The following is a 12,721-nucleotide window of genomic DNA, read 5'->3' on the forward strand; positions in this document are numbered from 1 at the left end:
CCCTATGCAGCTCTTTCATCTGGCTGTTTCTGAGTTATAGCCTATTGTAACCTACTAAGTAAAATGTTCCTCTAAATTCTGTGCATTGCTCTATCAAACCCAGGGAAGGTGGGTTTGATTTGTGGTGGGCCAAGCTTTGCACCAGGGCTTCCCTAATGGCTCAGCTGGTAAAGAATCTGCCTGCAGTACAGGAGACCTGGGTTCGATCCCTGGGTTGGGAAGATCCCCTGGAGAAGGGAACAGCTGCCCACTCCAGTATGCTGGGCTGGAGAATTCCATGGACTGTATAGTCAATGGGGTTGCAAAGAGATGGACACGACTGAGTGACTTTCACTTTCACTAGCTTTGCACAGTGGCAGTATCATAGCCAATGAAGTTTATCCAAGGCATGATTATTGCTAATTGAAAACTTCTCCCTATAGCTGGTGGGCCAGCAGCACAGGAAATAACCTGAGCTTGCTGTTGGAGTTTGAAGTTGAAGTTGGCCTGAGGCCAGAGCCTATGGAATCATTCAGTGCCTCAGTGGACATGAAGTATAAAATGCCAGTTTCAGCTCTCAAAGCTTATTTATTTCCCCCATGTTTTTATTATTTATTTATTTATAGTTTTAATCTTTTCAGTCATGCTGCACAGTATGTACAGTCTAGTGCCCTGACCAGGAATTGAACATGAAACCCCTGTACTGACCGCACAGAATCCTAACCACTGGACCACCAGGGAAGTCCCTCTCCAAATTTTTTGTCCCACCTGAGAGCTTATCCCTCAGTTCCTCACTTCTCTGAATTGGTATTCCTCTAGTCATGTCAAACTTTTTTTTAACTCCTAATTCTTAATTTTTGAAAAAAAAAAATATAATGTAATTTCTCACTTTTTGACTTGGTATTTCTCCAATAATTTCAAACTTTTTTTTCTAGTTTTCTGAGTGATAGGGCTGCTCCATGGCTAGTCCTTGACTGTCTGAAACACTACCTTCAACTATAAAGTATTTAAAGAAAAAAAATACAAAAACCACTTTCTAGCTTCCCTTGTACCACCATCCTGCTTTCCCTAAGGCTGTTATGTAATAGAGTCAGTTAGACTTAATAGAGAACAAATTGGGTGAATTATTTGTAGCTAGCCCAGGAGATAATGCTCCATATTTTTCAAGGCTTGTTATTCTGTTTAAAGCCACAGGGTTTTAATTATTACTTTGATTTGATCTTTCAAAAGAAACTATGGGAGTAATCACATTTATTTTTTGCCTTTACATCAGATAGACACTACTTATCCAAAGATGAAGACTTTCACTCATTCAACACAAAGGAGATATGTCACTACTCTGTTTAAAAAAAAAAAAAATTGAACAACTTGACTTGTTTTTTCTCTTCCATGTGACACACAGGTTCTAAAATTACATATCAGATATTCTATGCCTTTCGAGATAATATATTGGCTATGAGCAACCCTATTATTTTGGTAGAAGTTATTTTAACTTTGGATTTGGGAAAATGTAAATATTACTTCCCAGCCCCCAGCCCAAGACTGTGTGGTTCATGCCTCATTCAGCCCTCCTGCTATGGTTCCAGTTTTTATCCTTCTCATCACAGAGTATGAAACAGCATATACTTCATGCTCCATTAGTGTACAAATTGTTTCATTTCTCTTCATTTCTTCCTATCTCTCTCTCTCCTTACCTTTGTCCAAAATCAGTATATGGCACTTAGAAAATATTTTTTTTGATGACTGAACATTTCTCATAGTAAGTAAATAAGTAACATTTCTCATTTCTCACTCAAAGGGGGCATATTTACTAGATTTCTAGTTCCTTGGTTTACAGTGAAGACCCTTGCTATCCCATGAACCAGGAAATTTACAAGTAAATTGTGTATTCTCTTTTATTATAACAAGCTAAGATGCTGCATAGGGTCTGTCTTCAGGGAGCCTACCATCTGGTGAGTCTCATTCCTTGCTCATAATGTGCCAGGCACTGTGATCAGCATTTGACAGTCATTGAATAAATATTCACTTAAATGTGTGGTTGAATGAAAAGAAGGAAATAAACTGCTGATGGCTGCTGCTGCTAAGTTGCTTCAGTCGTGTCCGACTCTGTGCAACCCCATAGAGTGACCATGAAATTAAAAGAATTAGATGTTTCAAATACGTATTATCAAGTTATACTAACTTAATGTGTCCACCTGCACAATAGTAATGCCTTTCATATGAGTACAAGGTCCGGATCCCTGTTTTACTTTATTACTCTGGGTGAGGCATGGTGAGACCAGATGCAGATAAAAGAGAGAGAAACCAGGAAGAATCCACAAACAGAAAGAGTTATGTTGTGCTTACAGCTTCCTGGAGATAGCACAGAGTACCCTGCAGAGCCACTCAGGGGAAGGATTAGGACTGGTCATAAAGCAGAAGCGAGGGGCACTGAGGAAAAGAATTTTACCATGGTTTCTATGGGAAGAAAAGACTGAGGCATGGCCAGTAGGTTTAGAGTTGATTTATCTAAATAATTTCAGCATGCTCTGGGGTATCAGTGTTGTCCCTGGTTTTCTGGTATCAGACTCTGGGAGACTAGCATGGGTGTGTAGTGAACCAGACTGTAAGAGTTAAGTAAGGGAAGTATTGGGGATGTTGACTTAATCTGCCAGACAGAAGAGGGAAATGAGGGACTTCCCTGATGGTCTAGTGGTTAAGAATCTGCACTCCCAATGCAACATTTGTTCCCTGGTCAGGGGATCCCACATGCTGTGAGCCATGGCCAAATACAGAAAAGAAAAGGGAACTGACTGGCCTCTAGCCAAAGCCTCAAAAACTGGATCAAGACAACACATATACACACATACACAACAGTTCCTGCATCCCTCCTTCCAGCTCTGAAAACTTGTCAATGGCCTTGCCGGTACATGCTGCACAAATTTGGAAATCAAAATTTTAAAATAATAATAATAGAAGAGAGAAAAGAAAGACGGAGAGAGAAGAAAGGAGTAAGCTAATAAAATTTTCTCCTCATTCATGAACAAATTCTTGTAGATACAGTTCCAACTTTTGTAAGTAAGTAGTTATGCTTGCATATAGTTTCATTTTTTAAAGGTATCTTGGATTCTGAAAGCAGTAGAAAGAGAGATAAGATAAACTCTAAGTAAGAGACTTCTGATTGTTATCACTCTGTTCAACACTTATTTTCCGCTTCGGAGACAAAGGAAATGTGTAAGAAAAGTAAATGCCTATGCTGTAGATTGATTGTGTTTTTCTGTGAGCAATAACTTTCTGTTGCGGATCACCCAGTCTGTGGTATTTTCTTATAGCAGCCGGATGGACTAAGTCTATTTTCAAATAACTTAGATTAAGGGAATAAAATATTGTTTAATGGACAAGCAACATGTTGTTGTTGTTCAGTCACTCAGTCATGTCCGACTCTTTGCTACCCCTCGGCCTGCAGCACGCTAGGCTTTCCTGTCCTTCAGAATCTCCCCGGAATTTGCTCAAACTCATGTCCACTGAGTCAATGATGCCATCAAACCATCTTATCCTCTGTTGCTCCCATCTCCTCCTGTCCTCCATCTTTCCCGGCATCAGGGTCTTTTCCAGTAAGTCGGCTCTTTGTATCAGGTGGCCAAAGTATTGGAGCTTCAGCTTCAGCATCAGTCCTTCCAATAAATATTCAGGGTTAATTTCCTTTAGGATTGACTGGGGCTTCCCTGATAGCCCAGTTGGTAAAGAATCGCCTGCAATACAGTAAACCCCGGTACGATTCCTGGGTCAGAAGGATCCGCTGGAGGAGGGATAGGTTACCCACTCCAGGATTCTTGGGCTTCCCTTGTGGCTCAGTTGGTAAAGAATCTGCCTGATCTCCTTGCTGTCCAAGGGACTCTCAGGAGTCTTCTCCAGCACCACAGTTCAAAAGCATTAATTGTTTGACACTCAACCTTCTTTATGGTCCAACTCCCACATCCGTATATGACTACTGGAAAAATCATAGCTTTGACTATACAGACTTTGTTGGCAAAGTGATGTCTTTGCTTTTTAATAAACTGTCTAGGTCTGTCTTAGCTTTTCTTCCAAGAAACAGGCGTCTTTTAATTTTATGGCTTCAGTCACCATCTGCAGTGGAGCAAAAAAAAATAAAGTCTGCCACTGTTTCCATTGTTTCCCCATCTATTTGCCATGAAGTGATAGGACCTGATGCCTTTGTTTTTTGAATGTTGAATTTTAAGCCAGCTTTTTCACTCTCTTCTTTCAATTTCATCAAGAGGCTCCTTTAGATCCTTTTTACTTTCTGCCATTAGGGTGGTGTCATCTGCATATCTGAGGTTATTGATATTTCTCTTGGCAATCTTGATTCCCGTTTGTGATTCATTCAGCCCAGCATTTTGCGTGATGTACTCTGCATATAAGTTAAATAAGCAGGGTGACAATATACAACCCTGAAATATTCCTTTCCCAATTTTGAACCAGTCCATTTTTCCATGTCGGGTTCTAGCTGTTCCTTCTTGACCTATGTTCAGATTTCTCAGAAGGCAGGTAAAGTGGTCTGGTATTCCCATTTCTGGTATTTCCATTTGTTGATGACATTGGAAAACCAAGTAGAAACAGTTAGCAAATGTTATGCAATATCTCTCATCATTCACTAAAATAAGGCTTATGAATTTTAATTGTAAAGATTTGAAAACTTATCTTGGGTTATAGATAGGTTTCTTATAGAGAAATTTTCTTTTGATAATATCAGAATTTATTTTCCTATAAAGTTTAGTCTGGCAAGAGAAGAGAGAAGAAGAAAAAGAAAAATATACAAACACATACACAAACCAACAATGAGCATTACCTTCCTTGACACTTCCTAGTGCTAACCATTGACTTGTCACCTGAAGGGAAAATTTTGTCAGAAGACAAAGATCCCAATACAATTAAACTTGATATTGAGTCTTCAGTTCAGTTCAGTCTCTCAGTCGTGTCTGACTCTTTGCGACCCCATGAATCCCAGCATGCCAGGCCTCCCTGTCCATCACCAACTCCTGGAGTTTACCCAAACTCATGTCCATCAAGTTGGTGATGCCATCCAGCCATCTCATCCTCTGTCATCCCCTTCTTTTCCTGCCCCCAATCCCTCCCAGCATAAAGGTCTTTTCCAATGAGTCAACTCTTCAAATGAGGTGGCCAGTGTATTGGAGTTTCAGCTTCAGCATCAGTCTTTCCAATGAACACCCAGGACTGATCTCCTTTAGGATGGACTGGTTGGATCTCCCTGCTGTCCAAGGGACTCTCAAGAGATATTGAGTCTAACTACTTGTATTTTTCTTAAAAATATCATGCTGTTGTAAAAACCAGTTGTTAATGAGGTGATTGACTCTGAATGTCACCTCAGTTGCTTTCTAATTTTTTTTAAGCATAATTTTTCAAGCTTTTAACCATAAATTGAATTCTACATGATATGTTGTCATACATTCTAAGTAGAGATAAAAATATGAAAATGTGCCATCCAGTTTTCCTGATACTACTGGTTTTCATTGGAATACAATGTAATGAGAGACCGCCGTAGTGGCCACCTATGTTGAATCTGCTGTGTAACCTACTGAGTCAAACAGTCAACAGTTGCCAGGTGGATGTCTAACAATGTACGGCACATTTAAGGGGACACTTTAAATGCTTTATTGGAATCCTGATCATGAACTTCCACATTTTTTCCTTCTCTTTAATATCAATCATCAAGAGTTTGCATGTTTTATTATAATTAGAGCACATAGCATGGAGTTGGAGAAACAGAAGGAAAACTATGAGCTGTGGAAGAGAATATCTCCAGGATTTCCAAGTTTATTCATTTTTTATTGTGTTCTTTCAGCATACGTGCATTGTTTTCAACATGTCACATACACTCTTAAGTGCTGAAGGTACAGAGATGAAACCGGTGGTTGCTGTCTTTCAGGGTTATCAGAACAAATTGATTGTGCAGTATCACAGTCCTCAAGATGAGTTTTGTTTTTAACAAGTGCCCTTGTATCTTTATGTAATGGCTGTATTGACGTATAAATGAAACGTAAAGGATGAGTTACTTGATATGAGACTTCAGATGAGAAGGGTCTTTTATCTTGAGCACCCTGTTCATGTGAGGATGTAAACAGCATGTATTATGGTTGCAAAATATTACAGAAGCAAATATATGAGTAATGCTGGAGTAGAATTTGCAAAATGGAGACACGCAAGAGATAAAGCTGTGCAAAACATTTAATAACTTTGAAAAGACTGAGTCATTAAAATTTTGACAGAATAATATCAGGATAAGATTTAATTGTTACTGTAATGACTACCTGATTCTTCTATAGAATGGATTACAGAGTATGCCAGTGAATTGTTTGTGTATTTTTCAGTCTATTACCTGACCTTCTCTTGTTCTGGTCTCATTTTCAGGGTAATCATGTTTTCCAGAAACTTCTTTCCTCTGACTTCTAGTGTTCTTCGTTCAGTAAGACTCCCAGGTAGAAGTCTGGAAGGGAGAGAGAAATGATGTATTTTTAACCTTTCTTTTGGCTTTCTTGTTGCCACTGACAATGACTACCTTATTTGTCAGATCCAACTGTCCTTCTCCTCCCTCCATCATTACATTTCACGTGGAAAGCTTGTGTTCTGGCTCCTTTCAGATGATTCTTCATTAATGGGTCTGGTATGCCTACTTTTATTAAACACACAGCTCTAAGGGTATAGCATCATCCCTCTGTTGCTAATCTATGGATTTCCTTAGCATTCTCTCTTGGGCTTTCAAGTTTTTTCCTTACTAGTGTGAACAAGTGTCTATTGATCTATCTATTTAGCTAATATATAATTAAAGTATAATTGAATATATACTTGAATGACCTAGAGGCTCTTGTTTTCATGTTTAAAATTGTACTACCACCTTTAAATGAATTATGTATAACAGTGAGATGCACAATGCAATGGACTATCCTAGTATAAGCCCTCACTATCAATTATCCAGTGAGTTTAGTAATATAGAAAAGGATAAACTATATAAACTATTTAAAGATAGAATTACAATTTTGAAATTTTTTTATGGTAGTGAAAAATATAGGAGGATGGTTTAGGATTTGAGTCAATGAGGTGAACATTTAGTAAGGAAACAGAACATACAGATTAGGAATTTGTGTGGTAATAGTATCTTTGATGGGGTCATTCTGAGATGTATATTAAGCTGACTAATGCAAAAGAGGTATACATTATAGTTGTAGGATAGTTATTATAAATAAGCAGTGTCTGCCAGGGTACATTATATTTTGTATAGATTTGAGTTTGTGTCAGGTAATTTATTTCTTCTGCCTAAACAATTTTTTTTTTCAAGTTTCTTGTAGTGCTGGTCTGCTAGTAATAGAGTTTCTACTTTTATTTCAGACTGATATATATATATATATATATTTTTTTTTTTTTTTTTCTATTTACAGTGCTATTCAAATATAGCTCCATCTCTTCTGGTTAGCATAGTTTCTGATAAGAAGTCTGTTATATATCTTATCCTTATGTAAATGCAATATGGTTTTTCTTTCTTTGTCTTCCTCCTTCAAGATTTTCTTTTGATCTTTGGTTTTCAGAAGATTTGAATATGATGTGTCTAGGTGTGCATGTTATATTTATTCTACCTACCATTCCAAGTTTCTTGAATCTATAATTTGACATCGTTCATTATTTTAAGAAAACTGTCATCATTTCTCCAAATATTCTAGGATTCCAGTTTCACAAATGTTAGTCTACTTGATATTTTCCTGTATTTCTTTATTATAGCATTATCTTTGTTTACTCTTATTCCTTTATGTTTCACATTGGATAATTTCTATTGATCTAGCTTTAAAGTCACTGTCTTAGTCAGCTTGGGTGGCAATAACAAAATACCATAGACTGAGTGGCTAAAAAGCAGGAACTTCCTTCTAATACTTCCAGAAGCTAGGAGGTCCAAGATAAGACGGCCAGCATGGTCAGGTTCAAGTGAGAGCCCTCTTCCCTTGCAGATGGCCTCCTTCTCACTGTATCCTTACCTAGTGAAGAGAGAGAAAGCTCTGACCTCTTTTCCTTCTAATAAGGAAGGAATCATTCATCATTCAATGCCACTCTCTTGACCTCATCTAAATCTAATTTTGTCTTAAAGACCTCCTTTCCAAATACCATCATAATGGAAGTTAGAGTTTCAAAATACAAACTTTGAGGATATACAAACATTCAGTTCATAACATTTGCTACTGCTCCCCCCGCCCCTGCAATTTTATATTCTTCTTACAGGCAAAATGCCTTCATTCCATTTCAACTGCTCCTATAATCTTAATTTGTTCTAATGTCAACTCTAAAGTTTAAAACTCAAAGTCTCATCTACTGTGAAGTTGCTCAGTTGTGTCTGACTCTTTGTGATCCCATGGACCATAGCCTACCAGGCTCCTCTGTCCATGGGATTTTCCAGGCAAGAATACTGGAGTAGGTTGCCATTTCCTTCTCCAAAAGGTCTTCCCAACCCAGGGATTGAACATGGGTCTCCCACATTGTAAGGAGACGCTTTACTGTCTGAGCCATCAGGGAAACCACCAGGGAAGTCTCATCTAAATATTACTTAAATCAGATATAGGTTAAACCCAAAGTACAGTTTATCCTGAGATTTTTTTTTTTCCCTCTAGCTGTGAACCTATAAAACCAAATAAGTTATGCTCTTCCAAAATACAGTGGTGGAATTTGCATTTTTCTCATTTCAGAAGGAAGAAATTAGAAGGATGAGTCCCTAGCAAGTTCAAAACCTAGGCAGAGAAACATCATTAGATCTCAATGCTAGTATTAATATAATCCTCTTTGTCTCAGTGTTACACCTTCCAGTCATACTAGGGTGGTAGTTTTACCTCTTTGATTCTACTAAGTAAGAATTAAGCCCCCAAGACCCTGGCAGCCCCACCCTCAAGGCTCCAGGCAAACATCATCTGTCCTGTTGACCTTGAGGCAATAGTGTTTCCCTTTGAAACCAATGAGAGAGACCTGATAATCTCTGACTCACCTTCAGGGTTATTCTCCTTTTGTCTTGAAGGCTTGTTGTTGTTGTTCAGTTGCTCAGTCATGTCTGACTCTTTGAGACCCCATGAACTGCAGCATTTCAGGATTCCCTGTCCTTCACTATCTCCCAGAGTTTGCTCAAACTCACATCCATCAAGTCAGTGATGCCATCCAACTATCTCATCCTCTGTGTCCTCTTCTCCTGCCCTCAATCTTTCCCAGCATCAGAAAGAAAGTGAAAGTGATGTCACTCAGTCCTGTCTGACTCTTTGTGACCCTATGGCCTGTAGCCCACCAGCTCCTCCATCCATGGGATTTTCCAGGCAAGAATATTGGAGTGGATTGCCATTTTCTTCTCCAGGGGATCTTTCCGACCCAGGGATCAAACTCAGGTCTTCCACATTGCAGGCAGACTCTTTACCCACTGAGCCAGAAGGGAATCCCAGCATCAGGGTCTTTACCAATGATTGGTTCTTCATATCAGGTGGCCAAAGTATTGTAGCTTCAGCTTCAGCACCAGTCCTTCCAATGAATATTCAGGGTTAATTTCCTTTAGGACTGACTGGTTTGATCTCCTCTCAGTCCAAGCAACTCTTCAAGGATTCTTGAAGACTAGCACATGTTTATGGACAAATATTTCTATGGTTCTGTCCTGTAGGCCCTAAGAAGTCTGACAGCTTTACTTAATTTTGTCTGATCTACATCTCTTTCAGTTTAAACTGATAGGGTTTCTGCTGGAGTGGATGATTAGGCCTATGATTCTCACCCAGACTAATCACTTTATCGAATGGTTGCTTGTACACACACTTAAAATTCTCTTCAGAAAAATGCTTTCTCAGTTTTGCAATATGGATAGGCTGAGAATTTTTCAGATCTTTAAGTTAAGCTTTACTTTGGTTAACAATTTTGTCTTCAAGTCTTTTTTTCTCTCTTCTGAAGTTTTCTATAAGCAATCAAGGGAAAACAAGCTACTTCTTCAACATTTTTCTTAAAAGTCTCCTCTGCTGCTTCTGCTGCTGCTAAGTCACTTCAGTCGTGTCTGACTCTGTGTGACCCCATAGATGGCAGCCCACCAGGCTCCCCAGTCACTTGGATTCTCCAAGCAAGAACACTGGAGTAGGTTGCAATTTCCTTCTCCAATGCATGAAAGTAAAAAGTGAAAGTGGAGTCGCTCAGTCGTGTCAGACTCTTAGCGACTCTGTGGACTGCAGCCTACCAGGCTCCTCTGTCCATGGGGTTTTCCAGGCAAGAGTCATGGAGTGGGGTGCCATTGCCTTCTCCTAAAAGTCTTCTCTACCAAATATCAAATTTCATCTTTTGCAAGCTGTATTTTCTACACAGCACTAGAATATGAACAAAATTCAGCCATGTTCTTTGCCGTATCATAGCAAGGATGATCTTTTCTCCATTGTCCAATAACATGTTCTTCATTTCTGCCTGACACGTCACCAGGATAACCTGTATTGTACACATTTCCACAAATATTTTGCTCATAATTTATATAAGTATATTCTAAAACAACGTAAGCTTTCCCAGTAACTTTCCTTTTTTTTTTTTTTTTCTGAGCTTTCACCAGAATCACCTTTAATAGTCCTTTCCTGACGGTCTTGGATTTTTCTATCCAGTACCTCAAAACTCCTCCAGCTTTTACCAATTATTCAGTTCTAAGATGCTTCCACATTTTTAGGTATTTGTTATGACATCAATCCACCTCTCAGTATCAATTTTTGTCTTAGTCAACTCAGACTGCCATGACAATAAGTAGTTTAAAAACAGAAATGTGTTTCTCACAGTTCTGTAGTTTGGGAAGTGAAAGATAAGGAGTGTCAGTATGTTCAGATTCTGGTAAGGGCCTTCTTCCTGGTTTGAAGATAGTTGCCTTTTCCCTGTGACCTCACATAGCGGAGAAAGAATAAACATGAGTCCCTTCCTCTACTTCAGTTCAGTTCAGTCACTCACACAACACTCAGTTGTGTCCAACTCCTTGCGACACCATGGAGTGCAGCACGCCAGGCCTCCTTGTCCATCACCAACTCCTGGAATTTACCCAAAATCATCTCCATAGTGTCTGTGATGCCATCCAACAATCTCATCCTCTGTCGTCCCCTTCTCCTCCTGCCTTCAATCTTTCCCACTATCAGGGTCCTTTCCAGTGAGTCAGCTCTTCACAGCAGGTGGCCGAAGTATTGGAGTTTCAGCTTCAACATCAGTCTTTCCAATGAAAAGTCAGGACTGATCTCCTTTAGAATGGATTGGATCTTCTTGGAGTCAAAGGGATTCTCAAGAGTCTTCTCCAACACCACAGTTCAAAAGCATCAATTATTCACACTCAGTATTCTTTATAGTCCAACTCTCACATCCATACATAACTACTGGAAAAACCATAGCCTTGACTAGATGGACCTTTGTTGGCAAAGTAATGCCTCTGTGTTTGTTTTTTTTTTCCCCCTCTGTTTTTTAATATGCCATCTTTCTTCTAAGGAGCAAGCATCTTGTAATTTCATGGCTGCAGTCACCATCTACAGTGATTTTGGAGCCCCCCAAAATAAAGTCTGTCACTGTTTCCACTGTTTCCCTATCTATTTGCGATGAAGTGATGGAACCAGATGCCATGATCTTGACTTTCTCAATGTTGAGCTTTAAGTCAAAATTTCACTCTCTTCTTTCACTTTCATCAAGAGGCTCTAGTTTTTCTTTACTTTCTGCCATAAGGGTGGTGTTATCTGCATATCTGAGGTTATTGATATTTCTCCCAGCAATCTTGATTCCAGCTGTGCTTCCTCCAGTCCAGCGTTTCTCATGAAGTATTCTGCATATAAGTTAAATAAGCAGGGTCACATTATATAGCCTTGACATACTACTTTCCTGATTTGCACCAGTCTGTTGTTACATGTCCAGTTCTAACTGTTGCTTCCTGACCAGCATACAGATTTCTCAAGAGCCAGGTCAGGTGGTCTGGTATTCCCATCTCTTTCAGAATTTTCCATAGTTTGTGGTGATCCACAAGTCAAAGGCTTGGCTTAGTCAATAAAGCAGAAATAGATGTTTTTCTGGAACTCTCTTGCTTTTTTGAAGATCCAATATGTGTTGGCAATTTGATCTCTGGTTCCTCTGCCTTTTCTAAAACCAGCTTGAACATCAGGAAGTTCACAGTTCACATATTGCTGAAGTCTGGCTTGGAGAATTTTGAGCATTACTTTACTAGCGTGTGAGATGAGTGCAATTGTGCAGTAGTTTGAGCATTCTTTGGCATTGCCTTTCTTTGGGATTGGAATGAAAACTGACCTTTTCCAGTCCTGTGGCCACTGCTGAGTTTTCCAAATTTGCTGGCATATTGAGTGCAGCACTTTCACAGCATTGTCTTTCAGGATTTGCAATAGCTCAACTGGAATTCCATCACCTCCACTAGCTTTGTTCATAATGATGCTTCCTAAGGCCCACTTGACTTCACATTCCAGGACGTCTGGCTCTAGGTCAGTGATCACACCATTGTGATTATCTGGGTCATGAAGATCTTTTTTGTACAGTTCCTCTGTGTATTCTTGCCACCTCTTCTTAATATCTTCTGCTTCTGTTAGCTCCATACCCTTTCTGTCCTTTATTGAGCCCATCTCAGCAGGAAATGTTCCCTTTCTATCTCTAATAATCTTGAAGAGATGTCTAGTTTTTCCCATTCTATTATTTTCCTCTAATTCTTTGCACTGATCACTGAGGAAGGCTTTCTTATCTC

General features: G+C 39.2%; 1 pseudogene; it reads left to right on the forward strand.

Moving 5' to 3' along the window:
• The first annotated feature begins 341 nt into the window (after window positions 1–341).
• On the forward strand, window positions 342–495 carry LOC133231214 (U4 spliceosomal RNA; annotated as a pseudogene).
• The last annotated feature ends 12,226 nt before the right edge of the window (window positions 496–12,721 follow it).

This window comes from Bos javanicus, chromosome 18, assembly GCF_032452875.1.
Source record: "Bos javanicus breed banteng chromosome 18, ARS-OSU_banteng_1.0, whole genome shotgun sequence".
In the NCBI taxonomy this organism is placed as follows: domain Eukaryota; kingdom Metazoa; phylum Chordata; class Mammalia; order Artiodactyla; family Bovidae; genus Bos; species Bos javanicus.